This window comes from Papio anubis, chromosome 2 (genome assembly GCF_008728515.1).
Source record: "Papio anubis isolate 15944 chromosome 2, Panubis1.0, whole genome shotgun sequence".
Lineage (NCBI taxonomy): Eukaryota > Metazoa > Chordata > Mammalia > Primates > Cercopithecidae > Papio > Papio anubis.
In genome coordinates, this window is record NC_044977.1 from 26,152,867 (window position 1) to 26,172,502 (window position 19,636).

Below are 19,636 nucleotides of genomic sequence, written 5' to 3' on the forward strand. Positions count from 1 at the left end.
TTTCCAAAAGTGTGTGGTTATTTACTGTTCACTGTTCAGCATGTGGAAAACTTTGGTGAAGTCCTTCCTGGGGAATTGGAAAAGACATCAAAGAGGAATTAAAAGTACTCAAAGACTTGGGTTCAAGGACATCAAATAGTCAAAGATTAGAGAAATGCCATTCTAAAGCAGAGGCAAATTAATAAAATTGCATGCAGAGAAAAGCAGAGTTTGATTTTTAAAGATCTTTAAAGCTATAGTGTGAGCATTTCAAAATTATTTCTAATGAATTTTCAAATTAACTATCTCAAAGGCGATCTACTCTCCAAGAGTTTATATCAATTTCCATCAACAGACTATAATCTAGAGAACACTCATATGGTAAGTAAACTTTCCTTGTTAGAGAAAATTTCTTTGAATTACCAACTGGTGAAAGTTTGCTATAATTGGAGACAGCAGAGAGGGAAAAGTAATAACTTCAAATGGAAATTCTAGCTTGAAGGAAAGTTGATTGAGTTAAATTATGAAATGTTGAGTTATCTGTGGGTATAGGTTACTTTTCTGATTATAAGGTCCATATTTCTGCTCTTTATAATCATCTATAGCTCCTTTCATGATTTTCTTGTTTATGTTTTAAAAGCTTCAGGAAGAAATGCAAGCAGAGTGTGTCAGGAAAATAATTAAATTCAAAAGAAAAATAAAACACATTAAATAATTTAAAGTAACATAAAATGAAGCAAATAAAATTTTAGAGGCAACAAATTAGGCCTTTTGATTTATTAGAACCGAAAGAAAGACAGAAGACTAGAAAGAATAAAGGAAGAATGGATGAATAGGTATACAAGTAGTTATCAGTCCATCCATCCATCCATCCATTTATGCATCCATCCATTCATTTATTTGACTCCAAACTGTCTACACGCCAGATTCATTTTTCCAGATACTTTTTGGAAAATTCCATCAAGACTTTACAGCTTTCTGTTTCTCAGTAAGTTGAAAGCACTAACATTCACTTCATTTACCAGGATTACAAACTCAGAGTCATTCTTTGACCTTCTTCTCTGCCACTCATACAAAATTATCAAGTCACATTGATTCTACATTTGAAAAGTCTCATTTGTTTTCCCTTTTTGGGGACACATCATAGATCATCTTGCATGGATTACTGTAATAGAATTGTAACTGTCTTCTGATTTTACTTCTTAGACCACTTCCAATTCATCTTGTTTATTGATGCTCAATGTATTTTTCTTTATTAAGAAATATTTCTTTAAAATATGCATGGTATTATACATTATAGCATAACAGAGAACGCTATTTAAAAATTGTTAGTATTTTGCAATGTTTGTTTCAAACATTTTAATTATTTTAATTTTTTAGGACATAAAATACTACTGTTAACAACTGAGGACACTTTTGTACCCCTTCCTTGTTTTCATTTCTTTCGGACCGTTTTCAAACAAACTGAGTGCTCTAAGGTTGGCATGTACCTTCCCAAACATTAAAAATAGTTGTATCATGTATGTATACATTCAAAGGAATATTTTGTATAGTTTTTGTATTTTAAAATAAAAAGGCATGGTATAATACTAGCCATATTTTTCTGCATCTTGCTTTCCTTACTCACCATTACTTCACATTTCTTCAACATTTTTTCATTCAACATGACATGATGTATTCCTGTTGATACAATTAATTTGAAATTCTGTGTAGTATTCTATCTTCCCATATTCCCTAATATTTATTTTTTAAGATTTTAGTTTCATCTTGTTATTAATCATTACCTCTTCCCAATTGGTTATTATTAGTATTATTAATAGTGTCAGTAGCAGTATAAGTAGTATAAGTGCCAGTCAGTGCTTGTTTAAATTTATAAACATCTTCATCAGTTTCTTCGCTCATTTCTTCTTGCATCCTACTGTGTTTTTATGACAGGTTCCTTGCTACTAAAGTCCATTTCTTAAATGGTAAACTCTCAGAGTCTTTGAGTAAAAGCATCATTTAACTTCTTTCTGGATTGAGTCCATAGAAATGACTGGAGCTCAAAGTTGACAGTCATTTTACAGTGGCACCAGATATTATTTTATCCTTCTCTGGAAAGTTTTACTTTTAGCCTAATTATTATTTTTGTATATAACTGTCTTAGTCTTCTCAGGCTGCTGTAACAAATCACCATAGACTGAGTAGCTTATAAACAACAGAAATTTATTTCTCACTGTTCCAGAGGCTGGGAAGTCCGGGATCAAGCTGCTGGCAGATATAGTGTTTGTCAAGGGCACATTCAGTTCCTTCTTGCTGCATCTTCACAGGGTGGGGCTAGACAGCTCTCCGGAGTCTCTTTTGTGAAGGTACTAATCTCATTCATGAAAGCAAAGCTGCCATGACTTAATCACCTTTTAAAGACCTCATCTTCTAACACTGTCATATTAGGGATTATGTTTCAATGTATAAATTTTGGAGAGATGCAACTTTTCAGACCACTGCAGTACCTTGTAATTTTTGGAATTATTTTAAAGATTTCTATGTGTCCTCAAAAGTGTCTGGGCCTTTATTGTGTCGAATATTGTCTCTCACTCTTTCTGTTTATTATGAAACTGTATTAGACATACGTTACTTAATCTATCATTATAAAACTTCTTTTCAGGTCACTTCTAACTTAACTTCTGAGTTACATTTTATATGATTTTTTTTTCAAGGTCATCTTTCCCTGGTTTATTGTCTCAATGGAACTTACCATCTAACAGTCTGTAAAATGTACTTACTGTCTTTATAATTATTTATCATTTCAGGGGCTATATTTCTTAATGTTGACTTTGTTCCTAACTTAAATCTACCTACCTTTCTTTTACACCCTTAGTGCTTTCATTGTGATTTCTATTTTTTAAATCTTAATCATTTACCACTTGGGTATTAATATTATCATTTAGACTAAAATTATTATTTCCAATTCTTGGGTGCTAGTCTCCCTCTTTGTTGCTTTCACAAACTCTCCCTCATAGTAGATAGTTTCCTCCTTTATTATATAATTTTTTAATGTGAGCTAATCCTTAGTAGGGTTCTTTGTACTCTGGGAAATCTAAAGTGTTCTGATATATGAGAAGGTTTCTGTAAAGTGGTTTATTTCCTCTCTGGCTTTAGGAATTTCAGTGGTATGGTAGGCATTATTCATAGATGGCCCTTATGACCTTTGTGTCTTAATATTACCCCATGATTCTGTTATATTACATGGTCATGATGATCAAATTTAGGTGTAAACTTGGCTAGGCTCTAGTCCCCAGTTTTTCAATTTAATAATAATCTAAGTATGGCTGTGAAGTATATACCAAACAGTACCTGAGACAGATCTCGACCAATTTAGAAGTTTAGTTTACAAAGGTTAAAAATTTATATGGTCTGGCTCTGTGTCTCCAGCCAAATCTCATCTTGAATTGTAATCTGAATTGTAATCCCTACGTGTTGGAGGTAGGACCTCATGGGAGCTGATTAGATCCTGGGGGCTGTTGCCCCATGCTGTTCTCATGAAAGTGAGTGAGTTCTCACAAGATCTGATGGTTTTATGGGAGGATATTTCCCTGTGTGTACTCATTTCTCTCTCCTACCACCCTGTGAAGAGGTGCTTTCTGTCATGATTGTAAGTTTCCTGAAGCCTCCCAAGCCCTGAGGAACTGTGAGTCAATTAAACCTCTTTTCTTTATAAATTACTCAGTCTTGGGTATTTCTTCATAGCAGTGTGAGAACGGGCTAATCGAAAGATGATGACCTATGAACCTCAGGCAGTCCTAAGAACAGGTGCTCGAGGTGGTTGGGTCACAGCTTGATTATATACACTTTAGGGAGACATAAGTTACAGGCAAAGACATAAATTAATACATATAAGCTATACATTGGTTTGGTCCAGAAAGGCAAAGGGTGGAGCAGGGGAAGGGTGTGCTTCCTAGTGGATTTCGAGGTTTCCTGACTGGCAATTTGTTGAAAACATTAAACTCTGCCTGAAAAGGTGAAATCAGGTTGAGTTACAGTAAGGGTGGTGGTGGGGACAGTGCAAGCCAAGGTTCTTGTCATGTAGATGAAGCCTCCTGGTTACAGGCTTCATAGAGAACAGATGTGAATGTCTGCTATGGAAGGAGTTATGCTTTAAGAAAGACCTAGTAAGGGAAGGGGATGCTCTATAGAACGAAAAATTTCCCTACAAGAGACAGCTTTGCAGGGCTATTTCACAACATGTCAAAGAAAAATACCTTGGGGTAAAATATTTTGATTTCCTTTTAGGGCCTGTTACCTGTCATTTGATGTTATACCAGGGTCATGCTGGAGTTGGTATCTCATTGCTACAGAGTCTGTTCTGTCAGTCTTAGGATCTCTATTTTAATGTTAATGCTAGTCACTTGTACCTGAACTCCAAAAGCAGGAGAGGCATTAGGACTTCAACAGATGAATTTTGGGACACAGTTTATCCCATGATGGAGATACCGGTGGATCACTTGTCAGGATATTGTGCAGAGGCGACTTCCCATGAAAAGTAGATTTTAAAAAAGGCTACTAATACTAGGAATCTATGATTCAACACTCCTGAAGAACACAATGGAAAGTTTCATCTAAAAGAATATTCTTTATAATTTTAAAAGAGTCAAAACTTTAAGTTTCCTAAACCTTATTTACTCTCAGTTAGTATCTCCTCATATCTTCCAAGCTATTTCTTATCTGTTAAATCTGAACAGAAACTTTTGTTACATAAGGAGGGTACATAACATGTAACTATCTGCTTTATTATTTTAATGATAATGCAAGTGTTACATATTTTTCAAATATTATTCTGAGTCAAATGGTTCAATCTAAAATAACTTTTTAGAGATAAATATGCATGAATAAGTACATTTTAAGTAAAATTAAGCTTATAACTTACTTATTTTAGATTGCTTATAGTTAAGATTTTAGAATTATCTTTATTTAATCCTTTTAGGGTTAGCCTGAGGCTTCTTTAGGTTGAGAAGGCTCAAGAAAGAATGGAAAAGAAATAATGAAGCAGAAGTGGTCTGTGTTTTTTACAGAAAAAAAAAAAGATAAGTTGCTATCTTGAAACTTCCAAGCTAAACACCATAATTATAAGAGAAATTGGGATCAGGTGGTAGAATGAGAGTGCAGTTTCACAACCAAATTCCTTGGAGACAGATATTTCAGCATTAAGTAGTCTTCCAATCTGACAAAGGCAATACAGAGCATGTAGTATATATTACATAATACCCTTCTAAGCCTAGAATAGTGCCCTATAATTAAAGATACTGGAATACAAAATATAAATATTAATACTAGGCAGATAAATGAAGAATGTGCCTATCTTTTATAAGTTAAGGTGATGTTTCAATGCCTAATTAAGTTCAAGTTAGTCAAATTTTGCCACCAAAATACATTAAAATAAATTTTAAGATTTTGAAGCTCTTGGATTTCAGAATTTTTAACATGCAATTGTGGACTTGCATAAACATTCAGTGAGCTGTGTATTTAGTGGGGAAAAGATGCGATCCTGAAAATCAGGGTAAAGTGTGTGATTCTTCCATAAATATCAAAGAACATCTTGACAATTGGGCTTTCCAAATAATTATAAATTTGTTTAAGAAAATTAACTGGACAGATTCCTTTCATCTAGAATTTGCACGGGCTTTTTAAAACCTGTACATTTATAATTCCATCTGGGTAGGAACATATTTTATCACCATTAGCACTAAATAAATATTGTGATGTCAAAAGGTAACCAAACCCCCAAATTGTTGGCCATGTGCTGCCTCACAGATCCCCTGACTTCTGTTTTCCTTTGGGAGAAGAGCAGTGTTTGTCAGTAATTGGACACTGTCATTCCAAAGGGGTCCTAAGCCCACAGATGCCACCATAGCTGGGAGGAATCTGATTTGCAACTTAACTAAAACAAAGTCATTTACTTCTTTTGTTGCTCTGCAAAGGCAATTAGAAGCAGAGCAGCAGCTGCATATAGTAGTAGAATAAGGGTGAATGGGGAGTGTGTGTGTACGTGTGCTTAGCATTTTAAAGCAGGTATAAATAAGCACTCTTTTCATCTTTTCATTTATTTTAATTCTCTCAAAGAAGCCAGAATTAGGAAAATTGGAAAAGAACAGGGAGGACCTTGTAAGAGAGCTTATTTGTCATCAATCTCTGCTTTTCGTTTCTGTCAGTTTTAATTCCAGGATGCATTCCCATGAATTAAGTGATCCCCCACTCTAGTTCTGTGTTTAGGATGTTTGCAATGACAAAGAGCTTAAATCTACCACATCTTGATTCTCTACTAACAACATTTGTCACAATTAAAACAAACATTTACTTCTTGTGCTAAATGGTTTTCCTGACAATCTCTGGCCTTTGTTCCATCTTTGCTATCTGTTCTCCTGAGGCTGTTTTCCTTAATCTAACTAAACCAACTGAGAGACCATGGATTGGGGCTTGTTTAAGTAAAGAAGATAGAACACCTTTCTATTAAAACTGCTTTTGAAACACACTTCATCCTTTAATTTTACTTTAATAGTTTCTCCTACCTCCTATGCTTCCAGTTAAAAAAAGCTTCCCTGTCATCCTCATAAGTGACAAATGGATAAAATTACTGATGGCAACAGTAATGGGCTGGATAGTGGTTAATTGTGCTCTCGTCCATGTCTTTCATTAAGGTGCTGTTTTCTTCACCAGAGTCCTCAATAAAGCATTTCTCAAAGGGCCCCTTAGGAATTTGTGCAAGAAGGAACAGTCTATCAGGGAGCTCCAGGCGGGGTGTAGAGCTGAAGCCTGTGAGGCGGTATTATTGAGCCTGAGTAATGCAAGCTGACAAGGCCTGATCAATGGGACTCTCCGGGGGTATGGTCTGACAAATGTAGGCTCCATGGCAGGCATAGTTTTCTAAACAATGTGAGGCTTTATTTACTGGTTCGTTGGTTATGAAAAAGACTTTGTCCAGAAAAAGAATTGGGATTTAATGAAGAAATTGTCCCCAGTAGCTGAAAGCAATATGAGTTGATGGTATTATCAATGACGGGCTTATTGGTATTCATACTTTTCATCCTATGGCATCAGTAAAATCTCTGGCTAAAAAGCATTACTAAGGAATTGCTTAGTGGCAAATTTGGGTGAGAAAAGTCGTATTTCTGGACTTGGCATCATTGTGTTTGCCAAGGTATGCCAAAGGTGAAAACTAGTACCGTCCAAGGGCTTTGAAGCTTTGGCTTCTAAAATATGTTTCATTATACTAGTCTTGACTATGATGTTTTGTATCTTCAGTTTAGAGCAGTCTTTGTTTACTTTACTGTTTTGTAATGTTCCATATCTAATGAAAATAACTTTAAAATAACATTTGGAAAGGAGTACTCTTTACTTGGTTTTTACTACATTGGAAACTACATCTTGAAAACTAGTTACATTGTTTTTCCTAGATCAGCTATGTTTAGTAACAGAAAGAGGAGGCTCTTAAAGTAAGATCTTTCAGAGATAACACAGTTTTGTTGAGGGAGATTGAGAAGCACCCATATAGCATGAAGTGACAGTTAGTACACAGGATTTCACTCTCAGTCTTCAGTTCCTTTGGTCTAAACAACTGACAATAACCCATAACAAGTATATGTAAGAAAACAGTTCTTTCAGAATATTGCCTTGTCCCACATCATTTATGTTAGGAAGGCAGCTTCTTAACTTTCAGGTCCCTGTTATTAAGTTTTTAGTATGATGGAAGTTTTTCAAACCACAGGTTTCGTTATCACTTAGCATAATTTGCAAATTGTTGGTCGTGTTTCTATAATGTTACAGCTCTCCGTTAACCTTTGTGATTCATCCATGTCTACTAGTGGCTCTACTGTATTGTGTTATTATTGTTATTTTTAAATTATTTTTATTGGTAGAATGACAGAGGAAGAGATATTTTCAAAATCTCTATCTCCTTGGAGAATGAGAAGGAAAGAGATATCCAATTATCAAGAGATATGGAACCCGTGATGTTTTCTGTGCAACACTATTCAGTATAATCACCTTTCTTATCCACTTCACCCCGAATTCCCTATAGTCAAAAGAAGGATTGGCACCACTTCAATTAATATTCAAATTTAATACACTATCTTCGAGTCAATCCCACGGTTGGAGTAATGTATTCTTCTGATAGATGCATAGCTTTTGTCCAAAACAACTCCTTAATTTGCTTTAAAATCAACCAGTACTTTGTCTCCATGTTCAAATTCTTTTTTGCTTCTATTGTGAGGCCCTATTAGTATTTGCAAGAACTTCTTAAAATGTGAAGATGACTATAATCATAACATTTCTTTATGAAGTTCAAATTCCACAAATTCTTTCATTAATATCACTGAATTCATGTCTTATAATAGCTAAAAGGAGAGAGTTTTTAGTCCACAAATACAGAGAGGAAAGATGTAGAAAATGAGTCAGCTTACAAAGAAAATTCATATAGATTAGATTAAGTACACTGGTTAATCTGCAAATCCACCTTAAGTTCTCTCAGACCTGAATTTAAGCCTTTTGACTTCCAAACAAGTATTTTATTATGTAGTTTATCTTAAATTCTCCCTAATGACAATAAAATCTTTGAGTCTTGAAAAAAGCGTGAAGTTAGAATTCAGTGTTTGCATTACCATTTCAGCCTTTCTCTTCACTTCTGTCTAACAGTGTAGAAGGTTTGGCAACTTCTCTGGGCTTGTTTAATGACTGGTTTCTCTTGGCATTTAGCCCTGTTGGTCTCATTTTATTTCCTTATGCAGAATATCCCAGATAAAGCAAGATTATTTGAGAACTTTACAGTAAATAAATGAATTTTTAAGTGGCTGCAATCATTTCTAAATCAAAGTTTTCTTTTATAAGTCACTGATAAAAGAAATATATCAAGCCAATTTAAAAGAGGAAAAGTAATGCCAATATAGAAATTTTATGCACATGTTTGTGTGTATGTGAGGGACCAGCTACAATAAAGAAATGATAATCTCAGATGAAATATTTCTGCAGTTAAATCATTTGCTTTTCTTTCTGATAGTAGTTCTCACAAATTTAAATAGTTTTCTCTTTCTTTTTGATGGACTAAAGATATCTCAGGAGTTCATATGAAGGACAAAAACAAAACAAAACATGTATATCTCAAACTGCTCCCAAGGAAACCACTGTGTGAGTTTATGTTAATTGTCTTGTTTTATTATATGTTGCCATGATGTTCAAATAAAACATTTTTTCGAGTTGAAGACCTGAAGTACAGAAATATAATGTGAAGATGGAAATATAATCACCAAATTCATGACAGTATCTACATTATCTGGAATTAAACACACACACATACACATACACACAAACACATATACAACACATAGCCACTGATAATCATTCTTTTCAGATTTTAAAACTTTTCCCTTCTACCAAAATTATTACTTTTGCTAAGTGCCCAAATGATCATGAGTCAAAATGAGTTAAAATGGTTATATGAGTTAAAATATTTGGAGAAGGAAAATTTGTTTGAAAATGCAGAAAATTTTTAGATTTTGCGACAACTAAGCTCTTTAAAATGTTCTGGACTTGCATGAAGAAGCAAAACTTAGTAAATGTAGGGGCACGTGAACTTTTTATATAACCATGAGATTATAGAATATAGTTACTTCTTATTTTTTTCTAAAATGTGTAGCTCAGAGACATCCTGATTAACAAAAATAATCTACACTTAAGACATTTAGTTTTTTTGTTAACTTGTTAGTCCTGATGAAAAATTGATAAACAGATAACTGAATATACAGACACGCATACACATGTAGAATAATTTCAATATGTCATTTGTTTACTGATTAACTTTTGGATCAAGTGATTCCAAAAGGTCTTAGTCTTAATATTTTTGGCATCTGAGATTATTAATTATTATTATTTATTATTTATATATTTACAATTATTATTTATTATTAATTAATTATTTTACAGTCAGGGCTATTACAAGGTTGTGAAACTTCACAAACTATCATAACAGTGTGCATGCTGTATATATAACTATGCCACATATTCCTTAGTATTTCAGTATAGAAAACAAAATCAATTTTAATCATGTGCTATATATTTTGCTGGTATGAACTTGTGCAACTAGGAAGAGGGGCAGTAAATAATGGCTGAAACTATAGTAATGGCTAAGAGATTGTGACAGTGCAAAATAATGTGCAAAGTGAGATAAAATTTACCTCTAGACCATTTCAGCAATTTCTACTTTTAAAATCATCATTGCTTCGGCAGGGAGGAATGATATGCTATTTTGGACGCTTTTCTCTTCTTTTACTTTAATTTCTTCTAGGCACAGATTCTGTTCCTTTGACAGCAGCACAGCGTTCATTATGTACAGCAAGTCATCAAGCGGAGGTTAGGAGAGTAGAAGCCTGTTCCCTGAAGCAATTTGTTTCAGCAGTGCTGCTAGAGCATAGTTCACAATTATCTTTAATATGAATGAGAAGCTGGAGCCTCTTGAATAGGCAGATGGAGTTCTGTTTTTTCCCCCAAGACCATAAACTTGTCTGCCTCTTTTTTTAAAGTACATTCATCATCTTGTTGCTATTTTGTTTAACCTTGTCCTGCCATTCTTTCCAATTACGCTGTTTAGTTTATCCATTCTGGGTTAGCTAATTGGCTTTGCTTAGCCCTCCTTTTCACACATTTCCATTCCATTCCAGATGTAATTCAAGTCCCATTAGCTCCTACTTCATTTAAACCACCATAGGACTCATGGGACTGGTAGGGCTGTTGGAGACAGGTGCAACTGGCCAGATGGCTGACTTGCCAGGAGGGTGGAGCAGACCAAGCAGGTCCCCTGCCAAATTCAGACTGTCAGGCTGAGACAGTTAAAAGGGTTAGCAGAGGGTTACACTTCGATTTAATTGTTATAGTTCTTCTGTTATTGGTCCCTATTTAGAATCCAAATGCGTATTATTTTCAGGCTTAAATCCAACTTAAGAAACAATCAAGTTGCTTATAAAATATTAGGTATCCACCATTATAATGTGTGCTGCCAAGACATTGCTTGGTTCTATTTTGAAAAAAGGAAGTTAAGACCAGTTAGAGAAATTATTTGAGTGCTAACCCTCCTCTGTGAGCAGCTATTTCTATGCTGTATTTGCTATTCCTCTAAGACTCTCTCACTGTTTTGAGCTCAGAGGGCACCACTCTGATCCTTGAATAGGCTCTCTTTTATTGGCCAGTGCATTAGTCCGTTTTCATCCTGCTGATAAAGATGTACCCAAGACTGGGCAATTTATACAGGAACAAGCATTTAATGGACTTACGGTTCCAGGTGGCTAGGGAAGCCTCACAATCATGGCAGAAGGTAAGAAAGAGCAAGTCACGTCTTACATGAATGGCAGCACGTAAAGAGAGAGAGAGCTTGTGCAGGGGAACTCCTCATTTTAAAACCATCAGATCTTGTGAGACTTATCAATTATCACAAGGACAGCACGGGAATGACTTGCCCCCATGATTCAATTACCTCCCACTGGGTCCCTCCACAACATGTGTGAATTCAAGATGAGATTTGGGTGGGGACACAGCAAAACCATATCAGCCAAGCATGCAAAATGGAGAATCATGTGGATCTTGACCACTACCAATTCATGATATCCAATCAACTACATACTGGCCTAATTATTTTGCATTATTTTTTGTCAGAATATTATACAAGGTGTCTTAAGAATCACCATCAAATCTGGATTCTACCCAGATCTTTGCTTTTGCAAAGATGACTGGAAATTCATTTCCTTGTTGTCCATTGGCACATATTACTCTATATTGACTTCCTTTCACATGCCTCTAACAATGTTGTATACTTAAGGGACATCCTTAGCTTGTAATTTCCAATTCACATTATTTGTTTTTACTTCAATTCCCATTTTTGCTGAACTTGGATCAATGAACAGTGTTAAACCCCTCAACGTGGAGATCTTATTTTTCTATTTGATTTTTGAAACAGCACATTTTTGGTTTCTATTGCATATTCTGGCTCCATCTTCTTTTTCTTTGTCTTAGTGTATTCTCTACACTGTGTGTTGTTCAAGTATCTCTTCAACCCTCTGAAGTTATCTCTATTTGTTTTTCCACAATAAACTGGCCCTTTGGCATCCCACAGTGACTTTTTATGGTGACTCCCTATCTTTGGCTCAAGTACCAAATACTTATCCCAATCCCAGGTTTTTATTATATTAATATAAGAATTTAGGATTGGTAGATTTCAGAACTAGCATTACAGTCTTCTTAGTTCTATGAGATCAAAGGCTATTATTTTTTATTCCATTTATTCCACATTATCTTGTTAATCCCTCCATCTTTTTTTTTTTTTTTTTACAAAAATATTCTTTTATTTCTCTACTTTCTTAGTTCCACTCCTAAGTATTCTGGTCTAAGTGCTCATTAACACATATTTGAAATATTACAATGGATTTTACCTAAAAATAATTGATACAGAAGACAACAGAAGCTAAGTATCATTCACTATTTACTATGTGGTAGATTTTTTTTTAGTCGATTCATGCATGTTGTCATTTGGTTGCCACAATATCCTTATGAAGTAACCATTTTATAGATAAGAACATTGAGGCACAGAGAGGTTATGCAGCATGCCTAGTATTATAGAACTAATGTAAGATGTAACTTGAGCCCAGGATTTCTGAGAACAGCTATGTTATAATGCCCCTATTTTCCTTCTTTCTCTCCTCTAATTATGATAATGTGGTTTTAGACAAATACAGGACATTTCTGGGCTTAACAGCTACCAAAAACAATTCTTTTGTTTTTCTTTTCTTTTTTTTTTTTTTTTTTTTTTTGAGACGGAGTTTCGCTCTTGCTGCCCAGGCTGTAGTGCAATGGTACAATCTTGGCTCACCACAACCTCTGCCTCCTGGGTTCAAGTGATTCTCCTGCCTCAGCCTCCCAAGTAGCTGCGATTACAGGCACCCGCCACCATGCCCAGCTAATTTTATACTTATTTTTAGTAGAGATGGGGTTTCACCATGTTGGTCAGCCTGGTCTCGAACTTCATGATCTCTGGTGATCCGCCTGCCTTGGCCTCCCAAAGTTCTGGGATTATAGGTGTGACTCACTGCGCCCGGCCCAAAAACAATTCTTAAATACTATTCACACAAATCAATATGTGCCTATCTTCTCACTTGACTCCTGGGGTTTTCTTCCTACCTTGTTCATCCCTTCCTTGGAATTTTGATATCAGTTATACCTCCTGCACTCTGGGTCTTAAAGGAGAAAAACAGATCAGTATTTAAAGGGAACACATTATGAAGGATAATTTTCCCCAAATAAAGGATCTTTGTATGAAAGCTTATGGCTAAAGAAGTTATATTTTTTATCTTGACTTCATCAGTTATTGCATTAGCCTGCCCCACTGCCACACTTCCAATTTATTTTTACTCTATATTAATCTTCCTACGTCACCAACTTTTTATGTCATTCTGTTTTGTTTTGTTTCTTAAAGGTGCCTCTTTCCCTGTTTCTTGAAGGATAAAATTCATTGCTGGCCTATCATTCAAAAACCATTGGCAAATAAGTATAACTTTACTTTTATTATTCTTACTGTATGTACTTTCTGCTTCAACCAGAGTATTATCATTGCCTCATTAATGTTCCTTTGTTCCCTCCAGTCCCTATGCCTGGTAAGATCTCATCTCTGTATTTTGAAATTCTACCTATTTTCCTAAAGCCAGATCATGGTTTTTATGCTCCTCAGCTTGTAACCGAAAATTAGGTCTTTCATTTCTCTACTCTCATTGTACTCATACTTCTCTTTTCACATTTATCATATGCTGATTTGAATTTTTGTTTTCTCTTTATACAATTTTCTTAGTGTTCCTGGTGGACCGTAAAATATTAATATAAGGGGTCAGCATCACATACTACTTTGTATTTTCTCATAGTTAGCAGTGGACTCCTTATAGTAAATGTTCCATTAAGATTTATTTTTAATACTATACGTAATAAAGGATATCATTCTTACCTCAGCTTATAAGGTGTTTTGATGAAAATTCCATACCCACCATCACCATGATGGTAACAGCTATCAATTAAGAAATGCCAGGGACAATACTGGCATTCTGAATAGTCTTTAATTTCACTCTTCAAACTACCTGGCATTGTAGGTATAATGACTCTTATTTTATAGGTGAGAAAACTAAGGTTCAAGGCATCTTGTTCAGGATCCAGATACTAAATGTTGGAGTTAGCTGTAAAATTCAACTGTGCCTGACTGTTCTCCAACACCCAATTCTGCCAGTCTTATTTTAAATATTCCTATATAACTGTTTTTAATAAAACTCATTAAAATATCTCTTAGGCTGCTTCATTGTTTTGTGTTCCCACTACCCAGAGAAAAACTGGGGGCACCCTCATCAATAGATATAGATTTTCCAACTATGTTCTTAAGTGATTTGCTTCCACTCAAAATCCCCCTCACTAGGCACTATTTCCTATTTATGGTTGCCTGACTTATTTACCTTAAAATGTTCTCCTCTCATCACATTTTTTCACAGTCAGCTAGTTCTGAAATGTTTGATTAATGTTTTTGATTATCAATTTTGTATCTCTAAAATGGGAATAATGACATAATCTATCTCATAAAGTTGCAAGTATCAAATGGATGCTTACAAAGCAGGGCTCTGCTCACAGAGTAAGCATTTAATACATTTTAGTTATTTTTTATTTAAAGCATATTCTAAACCAGAATAGCCATGTATAACCTCATTTTACAGAGAAAGAAAATGATATGTAGACAAGAGCTTTGTCTCAAATCAACCAGAGGTTAGAATCAGGTCTAAGAATATACTCTGACCCTATTACTTGCAATACTAATACTTTTTATAATATGCAAAATTATTTGACTTACCTTCTACCCACTTTTTTCCCACTATCTGTCATCATGTAACTTTTGTTTGCCCAAGGTCTGTTTTCTCACCATCCATTCTAAGCAGTGTGCTCACTGGTACAATTTAATTTTTGCTGTTTCAGTTTTGAAAAGTCCTCTTAAACCCTTGCTAGTTATTAATGTTGTGCAACCCACAGGTCCTGTTCAAATAACACTCACTCATATGTTTTCCACAAAAGCCTCAGGTCACACCTACTTGTTCCTCCCTGACTTTCTCTCATGTTTCCTTTGTCTATAATATTATGCATTTATCATAGTATTAAATTTATTATACCTTGCTTGTCCTATAAATGTTTCATAGTGTGTGGTACTGATTTTAATTTTACAGAAGGAACTATTAACATCCATAACTGGTTAGAGCTGAAGGATCTATGACTGCACTGCTTTGCCGAGACTTTGTCACTGTCATTACGGTAAGACTTGGTTTGCTATCCCATGTGTTATTTTGGACTACTGTGGAACAGGCAAATTTGTGCTTCTAAGCTTTTATACAAATGTATGAAAAATATTTTTTCAATAATGCTTTTTGCACCTGTTCAAAAGTCAGACTTTAAGTTCAGAGTTGTCATCAACTCTACCGCAAAAACTCAATTTATTATCTTCACTAATTTGCTATTTCTCTAGAGACTTGTGTAATGCTGAAACACAAAAATATTTGTTCTACAAAATACATTTTCCAAAGTGCCTAAGATAGTGGACAGAAATTTTCTAGAAATTTTCCTTTCCTGTTTCATTGTACTGCCCCAATTTCTTTCTCTTATTTTATCTTTTCCTGACACAGTAGAAGAGTTTTATAGACTAATCTGGAGTTTGGGGCAACTTACAGCTGAAGTAGTGAAAAGAATCCCCCATTTCCATGCACAATTAATCTCTCTGGTAACTTTAATCAGTCTCTTTAACCATATTCAGGGAAGGTTTGCTGCTTAACTGTTTTATGCTGTCCATGGGTCAACTTAAGACTACACTGTCCACGGAAGCTTAAGGAATGTGTAACAGGAAGTCAACATTGTTATTCCTATGGTGATAAGGTTTGGCTCTGTGTCCCCACATAAATCTCATCTTGAATTGTAATAATCCCCATGTGTCAAGGGCGGGACCAGGAGAAGATAATTGAATCATGGGGGCATTTTCCCCCATGCTGTTCTTGTGATAGTGAGTTAGTTCTCACGAGATCTGATCGTTTTATAAGGGCCTTCCCCTTTTGCTCGACATTCATTCTCTCTCCTGCCACCTGTGAAGAGGTGTTTTGTGCCATGAATGTAAGTTTCCTGAGGCCTCCCCATCCATGCAGAACTGCGAGTCAATGAAATGTCTTTTCTTTATAAATTACACAGTCTTGGGCATTTTTTCATTGCAGCATGAGAATGCACTAATACATATGGTGAAATATATTCCATCTTTCATTTATAGATTCATTGTTTTAATTTGTAAACTCTTGTGAGAAAATGTTCATTTATTTTTATTTTCTGCCTATATTAGCTCTGAGAATAAGCAAGAAATTCTTCAAATTTTGAATAATAGTTTAAATATTAGCATTGTCTTTGGGTGGTAGTATCATGATTAGTTTTTTAATATATCATATAGTATTTTAAAAAATTAATATGAAGTACTTTTATAATCAGAACAAAACTGCTTTAATTTCTACAAAAAAAAAAAGACTTTTCAAAGTTATCTATTTAAAGTAGTATTTCAACTTATACTTTTTAAATGTATCACAACTGTTTCTCTTTCTTCCAGTATTTTTAAAGGTATATTCTGTTGCAATGTTCAACATATTGGTCTTGGATAAAGTTACTCATCTTTGTCACTTTTAGTCATAGCAGGATCATGATTGGGACATTTAAATAGATACACTTTCATATACACACTTTTTAACTTTTTTTATTTTAAATTTTTGTAAATACATAGTAGGCATATATATTTATGGGTTATGTAATACAGGCATGTAATGTGTAATAATCACATCAAAGTAAATAAGATATCAAGTATTTATCACCTCAAGCATTGATCCTTTGTGTTAAAAACAATCCAATTATTCTCTTTCAGTTATTTTCAAATATGCAATTAAATAATTTTTGAGTATCATCACTCTGTTATACTAGTAAACGCTAAGTCTTATTTAGTCTTTCTAACTATAGTTTTGTATCCATTTACCGTCTCCACTTTCCCACCATTGCACCCCTCCACTACCCTTTCCAGAATCTGGTAACCATCCTTCTACTCTCTAGCTCCATGAGTTCAATTGTTTTAATTTTTAGCTCTCACAAATAAGTGAGAACATGTGAAGTTTTTCTTTCTCTGCCTAGGTTATTTTACTTAATAGAATGACCTCCAGTTCCATCCACGTTGTTGCAAATGACAGGATCTCATTCTTTTTATGGCTGAATAGTACTCCGTTGTGCATACGTACTATATTTTCTTTACCCATTTATCTGTTGATAGACACTTAGGCTGCTTCCAAATCTTGGCTCTTAGGAATAATGTTACAATAAACATGGGAGTGTGGATATCTCTTTGACATACTGATTTCTGTTCTTTTGGGTGTATACCTAGGAATGGGATTGAATAGGATTGCTGGATCATGTAGCTTTTTGAGGAACCTTGAAACTGTTCTCCATAGTGACTGTACTAATTTACATTTCCACCAACAGTGTATGAGGCTTCTCTTTTTCTCCACATCCTCACCAGCATTTGTTATTGACTAGCTTTTGAATAAAAGCCATTTTAACTAGAGTGAGATTATATCTCATTGTAGTTTTTATATGCATTTCTCTGATGATCAGAGATGTTGAGCACATTTTCATATACCTGTTTGCCATCTGTATGTCTTCTTTTGAGAAATGTCTATTCAGATATTTAGCCCATTTTAGAATAAGATTATTACATAATTTTTCTACAGAGTGGTTTGAGCTTCTATATATTCTGGGGATTAATTCTTTGTCAGATGAATAGTTTGCAAACATTTTCTCCCGTTCTGTGGGTTGTCTCTTTGTTGACTGTTTCCTTTTCTATGCAAGAAGCTTTTCAACTTGATGTGATCCCATTTGGCCATTTTTGCTTTGGTTGCTTATGCTTATGGGGTGTCAATCAAGAAATCTTTGCCAAGACCAATGACCCGGAGAATTTCCCCAATGTTTTCTTTTAGTAGTTTCGTAGTTTAAGGTATGATATTTAAGTCTCTAATCCATATGGAGTTAACTTTTGTGTATGGTGAGAGGTAGAGATCCAGTTTTATTCTTCTGCATATGAATATTCAGATATCCTAGCACCATTTATTGAAGGAACTACTCTTTCCCCAATGTATGTTCTTGGCACCCTTGTCAAAAATGAGTTCGCTGTAGATGTACAGATTTATTTCTGGGTCCTGTATTCTGTTCTCTTGGTCTTTGTGTCTGTTTTTATGTCAATAGCTTGCTGTTTTCGTTTCGATAGCTCTGGAGTATAATTTGAAGTCAGTTGATGTGATTGATCCACTTTTGTTCTTTTGCTTAGGATATCTTTGGCTATTCTGGGTCTTTTGTGGTTTCATATAAATTGTATAATAGTTTTTTATATATCTGTGAAGAAGGTCATGGATATTTTGATAGGGATTGCATTAAATTGGTAGATTGCTTTGGGTGTTATGGATATGTTAACAACATTGAGTCTTCCAATTCATAAACATGGAATATCTCTCCATTTCTCATGTCTTCTTCTATTTCTTGCATCAGTGTTTTTTATAGCCTTAATTGTAGAGATCTTTTACTTCCTTGGTTATGATAATTCCTAGGTATTTTATTTTATTTGTAGCTATTGTAAATGGCATTTCTTGATTTCTTCTTATTATTCATTATTGGCTACTGATTTTTCTACGTTGATTTTATATTCTGCAACCTTCCTGAATTTTTTTATCAGTTCTAATAGTTTTTGGTGGAATCCTTAGGCTTTTCCAAATACAAGATTATATTTGTCCAAACAAGTATATTTTGACTTCTTTCTTTCCAGTTTGAATGCCCTCTACTTACTTCTCTTGCCTGATTGCTCTAGCTAGAAATTACAGTATTATGTTGAATAACAGCAATGAAAGCGGGCAGGATAGTGGGCTCTCCTCTGGTCCAGGGCAGGTCAAGAAATGCTGTCTAAGAACCAAGGATTCCATAACCCCAAGATCTTCCTTGGTGTTTTACCCGCACCTCTCCCCCGCTCCCTTCCCCTCTGCATCTGAGTTGGTATCTAAAGTGCAAGACAAAGTCTTTACTTTTTTCTCTCAAGCTGAATGAGGAGTCTCTCATGCTACCTCCCACAGCTGGGAATGTGCTGATCTCACCTGAAGCCAGTACATCTCAGAATCTCACTCAAGTCCCATGCCATACACCTGGCTATGCTTGCTCTTTATTCAATGCTCAAAGGCACTTTTGTCAGCAGGTAATGAATGCTGCCATGACTGGGTCCTTTCCTTAAAAGCAGCAGGTTTCTTTCTGGCCCAGAGTATGTCTAGAAATGTCATCCAGACCTAGATCATGGAATGTGGGCCTCATGTCTCTGCCCAGGGCCCTATCCTACTGTGGCTGAGCTGGCATCCAAGATGCAAGACAAAGTCCTCTTTACTCTTCCCTCTCCTCTCCTTATTTGAAAGGAAGGGTCTCTTTTGGAACTGCTAGCTGTGTTACCTGTGTTTGTGGGAGGGGCAAGTACTCTGTTAGCCACCTCAGCTAGTGTCTCAGTAGGTGATATGCTCCCCACGTCCACTGG

General features: G+C 35.1%; 1 long non-coding RNA gene across 2 annotated transcripts in view; it reads left to right on the top strand.

The window, feature by feature from the left end:
- LOC103881546 overlaps positions 1 to 17,206 on the top strand; it is a 37,116-nt gene extending 19,910 nt beyond the window's left edge. The window contains exon 4 of one of the 2 annotated variants that reach the window (XR_004182038.1): positions 13,463 to 17,206. This is a non-coding gene — a long non-coding RNA (uncharacterized LOC103881546). Of the gene's footprint in view, positions 1 to 292; positions 1,272 to 13,462 lie in introns of those variants that run through there. The other variant, XR_004182037.1, reaches the window with a different exon arrangement.
- Positions 17,207 to 19,636: the final 2,430 nt, after the last annotated feature.